Source organism: Octodon degus, unplaced genomic scaffold (genome assembly GCF_000260255.1).
Source record: "Octodon degus isolate 3935 unplaced genomic scaffold, OctDeg1.0 scaffold00087, whole genome shotgun sequence".
Classification (NCBI taxonomy): Eukaryota; Metazoa; Chordata; class Mammalia; order Rodentia; family Octodontidae; genus Octodon; species Octodon degus.
In genome coordinates, this window is record NW_004524663.1 from 5,893,167 (window position 1) to 5,901,842 (window position 8,676).

At 42.9% G+C, this 8,676-nt stretch overlaps 1 protein-coding gene and 1 pseudogene across 2 annotated transcripts in view; both read left to right on the plus strand.

The window, feature by feature from the left end:
• Kank1 (KN motif and ankyrin repeat domains 1) overlaps nt 1-8,676 on the plus strand; it is a 232,556-nt gene that overhangs the window by 107,482 nt on the left and 116,398 nt on the right. The window lies entirely within an intron of this gene.
• On the plus strand, nt 452-975 carry LOC101577467 (annotated as a pseudogene).

The following is an 8,676-nucleotide window of genomic DNA, read 5'->3' on the forward strand; positions in this document are numbered from 1 at the left end:
TAAATATCCATAATTTTATTGTCAAACTGTATCAATAAAGCTAAAATATCCAAAAACAAAAAATATTTACCAGCATATGGTTCTTTTAAAGTACAAAGGCATTTTTAAAAAGTCCCTTCTAGACATTTAATTTGTGGTTTTTACATACACAAGAGGCATTAATGATTTTAACAATGATACCTTATGATTCTTTATGAGAATGAGAGCTAGAACTTTCTCAATTTTTTCCTATTTGTGCTAATTTTAATATGTATTTAATACAAGTGAGTATAGTCATATTTGATATTCTTTTATCCTTTTATTCTATACTCACTACAAAACAAAAATACTTTAGGTTTTAATTGGTGTTAAAGCACATTTCTATATCTAGTAGCTTTTAAAAATTCATATACTGGGTCAACATGAGGCTCTCAGAGAGTGCTGGGTGAACTCTTATGTGTTGGTCATTGCAATGCTGAAGGCCAAAGGCAAGACCTGGAGGCAGAAATATGGTTATAGCATCAACCGAAAGCATCTGAACCGGAATGCTCGATGGAAAGCAGCGCTGAGGTTGGAGTGCTCCCATCTGACATGCCTGGGACCACACCAGATCTGTACGGCAGAGCCTGGCAGAGATGGGTCTGCCATGGAGCCCAACAAGGCTGTTCCCGTCCGTAAGAGAAAGGTGAAAGCCATGGAGGTGGAACGAGGGGAGGCCCACAGAGCTTGTATGAAGCCCTATGTACTAAACGACCTGGAAGCAGAGGCCAGCCTCCCAGAAAAGAAAGGCAACACCTTGTCTCGAGACCTCACTGACTCCCTACACCACATGGCGGCCAGCTGTGGGGAGGGCTACAACAAGCCCACGGCCTGGAATTGTTACTGAGACACCCCGAAGCAGATTCGGATAAGATCAGTGTCTACAAGCGCTTTTACCCAGTGCAGTGGCAAGCCTTGCCTGATTCTTTGCAGAAGAGTAACATGGAAGTTGAATGATTCCAGGCTGAGGCCTCGTTCTGGACCAGAGAAGCTGGAGCCCAGGTGTAAGACAAGGAGGGTGTGTGGCTTCAGAGGATGCCGGCTGATCCTGTGGAATCGGGTTATACACAAATAGACATACTTCTCGTGGGGAAGGGGCAGTCTTCGAGGCACTAATTGAGTTTGCAGGGATCCCCTACCTTCGTCTTCTGAGTGCTGGGATTACAGGTGTGTGCCACCACGCCGAGCTTTAAGATGCCAATTTATATCACCCCCCCCCTTTTTTTTTGAGTACTTGAGATTGAACTTGGGGCCTTGCACCTACTAAGTAGGAAAGCATCTCTACTACTGACCTACATCTCCAGACTTCCAATTTATGTTCTTTTAGGGGCTCACAGGAAAGCCAGAACCTGCTGTTCTCAGAGTGGGTACCTTATTTGAAGATAATCTATACATAATAAAACCAAGGATATTTTTAAAAAATTCATATACTGTGTATTTTAAGGAAATAAATAGTTGTAAATACATAGATTTTTCACTTTCCTTTCCAAATAAATAAAAAGCCAGAAGAAAAACATTTTACATATTATGAGGACCAAATGGAGTTTAAAAATACATCCAGAATTTTTTTCTGAGATTTAATTCATAAAGCTCCCTTTTTTCTTAAGTAAATACTCTTGAGTACTTTCCCAATTTAAAAAGAAACTCTCTAGCCACAGTGTTCTAGTTGGTCCTGTGCCAGGTTCAGTAAGGAAGGTCCCACGTGATGGCTGGGGGCTGCCTTTCTTCTCATTTCTGGCTGCTGGTATCTATCCTGAGGCAAGACTGTCTCCTCTGTGTTGTCCCAAATGTAATCTACTGCATTTGGTAGTTGGCCACCTTAAAACCGAGGACAGACTTGTCAAAGTAAAGAAGTAAGGAATTGCTTCCAAACTATGGCTATTTGGGTAGCTTGTGCTTTTATTTTTATTAAAAAAAAAAATTTTTTTTTTAAATCTTTTATTTATTTGGCACAGGGTCTCGCTACACAGCTCAGACTTGTAGTGACCCTCCTATGGTACCGGGGATCAAATCCGGGTCTTTGTGCTTGCCAGGCAGGTGCTTAGACTGTGGAACTATCTCCCCAGCCCTTGATAACTTATGCTTTTAAAAATGGGCCTAGCATTTTCTGAATTTAAATTCACTACCTGTTGGTGAAAACTATACCACCTTTAAGTGGAAAGAAACATAAAAAATGCAGGACACTCTCTCTGAAATTATGGTACTTTCTCCAGATCACATAAAAAGCCTCTTGTAGCTTCAGAGTCAGTAATTGTCTCAAGGCCTGGCCAGCGCAAGGACCTGAGTTCAATCCCTGATACTACATGCTGTGCCAGCTCCCAAACTGGGCGTGGTGGCACATGCCTGTAATCTCAGCACTGAGGAGGCTAAGACAGGATCACTACAAGTCTGAACTGAATAGCAAGACCCTGTATCTAAAGATAAAAAAAGTAATTGTTTCAAAAAATGAGGAAGATTTCTGCTGCTTTTTACTTTTTAGGAGACCTCTTATTCATACCTTAAGATTAACTGATGCGAATATTACTTTTTTTTTTAAATTTATGTATTTAGGACAGGGTCTACAGGGTCTTACTATATAGATTGCACTCATAGCCATCCTCTGTTTTCAGCCTCCCAAGTGCTGGGATTATAGGCATGCGCCATCACGCCCGGTCTCAGTCGCCTTCTCCGCATGTCCCAGGGGCGGGGGCAGCGCGGCAAGACAGGGATTGAACCCCACTTGCTGCGGGCTTTAGTTCACTGAGCTATCTGGCTGGCCCCGTGAATATTACTTTTCAAGCCATATAATACTGAGAAACCTTACAGTCTTTATCTAGTTCAGTGGAGAACAAGAAAAGATAGGGTTCAATCAAGGCTACAGCGTGAAGGACAAGTTGCTTTTATAGTGGCATGCCACTTGGGACAGGTGCTTTACGTAATTGTCTCTTTATGTGTCATTAGAATTGGTTGGCCTACTAGCTTTCAATTTTGAGAAGGCATACTTTTTATCCAGAGACCTGACATTAGTTGGGAATAGATCTGTCATTCATTTGGAATCAAATGAGCTACTGCAATCTTAATAGCAGTAATCAGCAAGGGATAAAAATCTGTGATGATCTGTTAGTAATTTTACTTTACCACACCACAGAACATAGGTTTTTCTCAGGTCAGCCTTACTGTATTTTTTCAGGATTTCATATACTACATATTCTTTTCTTAAAATGTCAAAAGTTGTTGAAGCGTTAAGAATTTGCTGTAATTTAAAAATACGTTAAGTAGATTTTTTATTTAGGTGGCATCGTTTTCTCCAAATATATTTAGCCGGCCTAAATTTTTTTGTTGCATTGTCCGTTGTCTAGTTCAGGTCTAGGCAGGCCAGACCTCTTGGTTCAGGCACGTGGATGTTTTCCAAAATGTTCCTTCTCTCTGTTACTCAGTGTCATCAGCCACATCTCCTCCCCTTCCCACCCTGTCTTGGAATGGGACATTGACTCTTTAATAACCTGTCCACTAAAACCTGATTTTGTGAACCAAGATGTACAACAAGTATTCTCTTGGCTGAAAAGTAGAGGGAGCAGGGGGCACTAGTCGGCCGTCACGGAGAACTCCTGCCATTCCAGATGGGTCGTCAACCTGAAGGGCGTTATGTTAAGTGAAATAAGCCAGGCACAAAAAGACAAATACTGCGCGATGTCTATCACCTAGGGAATCTAAAAATGACAAACTCAGAAACAGAGTATAATGGTGATTGCCGGGAGTAGACCTCAAGTGTCCTTCCTGTGCTCTGCCTGGTATACACATGTGCAGGTTTGTGTGCACACACATGACTGCAGTAAAGGATATGCTGTTTAATTGTGATAATCAATACTCTACCTCAAGTCATCATTGTGCACTGTGAAGATATATTTTTTTATTTTTCAGTGTTAATTATTAGAGTTGGAGACAAACAGAAGCATCTTGAAGTTTGTATTAGGAAAGAATTATAACAAACCAACATCCTACCTAAAAATGTAACTTAAGAAACATTTCCTCACCGTAGCACCACTGAAAGCCCATCTGTGACTGAGGGCAAGGGATTTGCCAGACAGGCTTCAGTTTAAAGCTTAAACTTGCCAGTGAGTTCACTTTATGCCCCTGGAAAATCTGCTTGGCATTTTAGCTCCTTAATTTCTAAATTATAAAGTGGCAATTGAACCTGAGGGGAAGCGGTGCTTGTGAAGCACTTTGGTGTGCAAGGTGCTCCGGGGGCATGTGGTACTCAGGCTCGTTGGGTCCAGAGCAAGCCCCAAAACCTGTGCGGTCCTCTTTGGTGGCAGATATCCTGCAGAGCAGCTTGAAGGGCCAGACTTCCTCACGGAGGAAAATCCTGCTCGATATGAAAAAGATGTGCTGAGGTGCCTTCTTAGTGTGTGTTCCCAAGTTTGTATCACATAGGGCCTCCAGATTAGAAACACTCATATTTAGCTGAAAGCCAAAGATTGAGACTGGCAAACACTAAAATCCTTAAGAATTTGAGTTCAACAAAAATGCTGGCCAACAGCCTGGCTGAGGTAAAATAGACCTTGCGTGCAGGTTTCTCGGAAATACTGTTTAGGAGCAGACAAACCTCAGGCCTCTGTGTTTTTGTTTTTCTTTGCCCTTTAATCCACAAGAAACTTGTGGGCTATGTCTTCTAATGGTTATCACTTTTAGAAAGTGTGCGTTTCACATTCTTTATAGTACAAAGACTGTCCAAAAATGAGCAGAACTTGCGGTCACTTTTTATAATTAGAGCTTTGGACCCATTTGGTCCTTGTCATGTTTGTTAACTGAAATAGCCCTCATAGAAATAGTTACTCAGCTGATACTTTTGAACCAAGCAACTGCACTGAAGATAGCAATGTGTAATAGAAGGGTCACGCTTGGAATATCTGTCATTCTGGTCTTCTAAATACATACTGCTTGTCATGACATTCCAATTATTACCATACTATCTCACAAGTAAAAGTGGTTTTTTTTGGGGGGGGGTTTGGTTTTTCTTTTTTCAAATGGGTAATAAATGAAAAAAAGACACAAGAAAAAGAAAAAAAAAAAAAAGTCACCAGACTGTCCTGTTAAAATGCTGCATATGGTTAGATTTCTAAATTTCTGTGTAAAAATATGTGTTAAAAAAAAAAAAAAGTTACTCAGAGGTTCAGAATAAAATGAATGGAATGCAGTTTTAGTCCACCTTAGTGAAGGGTTGACTTGTATTTTAAAATGGTCATTCTTTAACAGAGAAGAAAAAACAAAAAAAGTCATTCTTACAATATTTGCATTGGCGGATACCGTGTATTAGAGGACTGAAAGGTTAGGCCCCTCTCCAGACTCCCCTCCCTCCTCAGTTTATCTGGTCTCCACTCCACAAGAGAATTAGTACTTCAGAAACCCTGCGTTCCATTCACCTTTTAGACCTCTCCTTTTTTTGTATGTGTGTAGTTTTTAGAGAAGGGTCTGCAGGGTGTTCAGAGTCTCACTACTGGATCAGACTCATAGTGATCCACCTGTTTACAGCCTCCCAAGAGCTGGGATTACAGGAGTGCGCCACCATGCCCAGTCTCAGTTGCTGTCTCAGCACGCCCCGGGGGTGGGGCCCAGCACGGCCAGCCCAGGGATCCAAGCTCAGTCCTTGTACCTGCTTGCAGGCGCTCTAATCTGCTGAGCTATTTGGCCGGCCTAGACCTCTCCTTTAATCTCTTGCATTCCAGGTTCTTACTGCTTTTCAGTCTCACTTCCCAGCTTAACTCATCTTGCTGTTCTGTGTAGCTGTTTTTTCCTTTATTAATCTGCATTTATCTGATTTCTTCTTTCCTTAACCTCTTTTGTTTCCTACCCAGACATGTGGGGTGAGCAACAGAGTGAAAACAGTGCTGAGTGCCGTTCCTTAAGCTTTCCATCCTTAAATATCTGGCACCTTCCAGTGTGAGGCAGACACAGAGCCTTAGCTCTCCCTGCCATGCTGTTTGTCCCTTAGACAGGTTCACCTGGGGCATGTCATGGAGGAGGTCAGAGCCTGCAGAACTCCGGGTCTCCACTCCCTGCTGCAGAACAACAGGTGCCCTTCGGCATTGCCATGGCTACTCAAGGCTTGGAGGGGAAGCCCTATGCCCAGCCGGGTGCCTTCTGTCCCCTTTCGCTCTTTCCCATCTGTCCCTCTTAATAAGCTTGACCAGAACATGCCAAGATGTTCAAACAGCCCCGGTGGTGTCTCTCCTCCCAACGCTCTTCCTCCTTGCTTTGGGTAGTCCATGTCAGTATTTCGCAGCCCGCTCCTGTTGGGTCCCCTTGTAACGCTGCCTCCCGCAGCCCACCTTCAGTAGCTGTGAGCACATCTGTGCCGTTTACATTTTGGTTTTGGTGTTGGGAGTTTCAGGGAGGCCAAGAGTAGCCCTGTGAGAACTGAGTGCTTTTTAAGCACAAATACATCTTGTCCTGGACGGAGGGATTTTGTTTGTGATCTTTTTCTCCCTTTTCTATTTTCAGTAACAGTGATAACCAGTCCTTTGGAATTTGGGACCAAATAGGGCAGACATTAGATGTGGGCAGTGTTTAGTTACGTCATAAGCATTTCTGAAAGGCTGGATTTATGTGCACATTTCTTCTAAGTGAAAATTACGAAATCAGAAAACAAAGACTAACAGAGCATTCAGAATATTTATATCAAGAATAAGTATAATCACGTAAGTATTTTATTGGGACAGTGCTTTTTTAGTATATAAAATACTTTAAAATATAATTACTTGTTTCATCTCAGGAAGCCTAGAGATAATTTTTTCCCTACTTTACTGATGAGGAATTAGAGCAGAGGATGCCTTTTCCTGGCCCCAAAGCAGAAAACGAGAGGTCAGAACTATAACCCTTTCGTGTCCCACTCACTGTTGGATGCAGGGTCCTCCGTGGCTTTGCCTCTCTCCCAGGTCCTTCTGTGGGTCACCTTTTGGGTCCCGGCCTGATTTTTGGACTTTGGTTTCTGTCTTGACCTCTTTCTAATTTTTATTCTCTTAACTCTATAAGCTGAATAATTTTCTTGGTGGACCTCACAGGGGATGAAGGTTCCTGTGTTTATCACTAGTCCCAGATATACATATTTTTTGTGCATCAAAAAATGTATCTAAAAGATCCATCTCATAGTTGCCGTGGAGTCCATTTCTTTCCAGTACTGGACACTGAACCTAAGACCGATGTTTAGATTCTTTTCCCAACAGCCTTTATACCTCACTGGTCGTGTGAATTCAGAGTGCAAACGGTGCCAGCAACCAGTTTATGGGTCAGGTCCTCAAGAGACAGCCCACTCTCTCCACTCCCAGGTTAATATGTGTCCCCTTGTCCTCATTTTTTCCCCGGTATTTTCAGGGAAGGGTCTACAGGGTGTTCAGGGTCTCACTACTAGGTAGGACTTACAGACAGTGATCTACCTGTTTATGGCCTCCCAAGAGCTGAGGTAACAGGCTCGTGCCACCATGCCCAGTCTCAATCGCTGTTTCTGCACAGCCCGGGGATCAAACCCCTGGCCCCTGTGCCTGCTCGTAGGTGCTTTAATCCACTGAGCTATTTGGCCAGCCCTGTCATCCTTATTTATGGGGTGGGTTGATTTCCTTATGTTCTTTTGGTGCCCCAGCATCCTCAGGGACTGCCCCGCTACAGTCCCAACTTCAAATGCCTCTGCTTTCTTACATGGTTATATAAAATAAAGTGCATTTTGTGATTGATGACTTAATAAATCTGATAAATATCATTCTGTCTGGGGAGTTGATCCTGAGCTCTCCCAGCACTACCAGCTTAGCGCTTCCCAGTGGTGAGTCTTCTGGCCGCCTTCCCTGCGGGTGGAGGCAGGGCTTGTTTACCTCCCAGAAGCCAGAGCGGTTCCACATTCGCTCCCCCTTAGCGCAGCCCCAGTGGCCCTGCCTTACTTCGTTTCTTGTTGGTTGCCCACGTGCAACAGAAATAAACAATGTTAATAAATATTTCTTCATGGAATGGAGAAACAAGCTGTAAAAATAGTCATTTGCCATCTGCTCAGATGAGTTGCCAGGAAAAGTGATGACATTTTCTGATTCAGTGACTTAACTATTCTCGAGCCTCCTGGAAGGCACGTTAGATACAAACCACGTTGTAAACCACATCATAGATACCCAAGCGCAGGCCCAAAGAGAAAGACATTGGTCTCTAAAGCAAATATACCTAACAGGTGGTAACGGATGTTTTCTTCTTCGCTTTAAGACCACAAACAGCTCAATTTCTACTTGAAATCTACGGAGTGAATGTGAGGGGATACTAACAGCTCGTGTACCTGTAGCAGGAGAATGGCAGTACTAACTTAATGAGTACCTGTGAGGCCCGCACTTCATAGGCACCTCGCATGTATTAATTTATCTGAATCTAAGTGCTTAACGTAAGAACAAAGGAATAATGATAAGAATAAAAGACAATAAAGGTATAGTTGCAGTTCAAGTAAAAGGTGAAAGAAGTTACAGAAAACTTTGTCAAAATCTGTTAGTCTGCCAGATATCACCATGCATGCCTGCAGTTCTAGCACCCTGGGTAGCTGAGGCAGAAAGATCAAAAGTTCAAGCCCAGGCCAGGTCACTTGGTGACTTAGCAAGTCCCCTTCTTCTTTATTTATTTATTTAGTGTGTGTGTGTGTGTGTGTGTGTGTGTGTG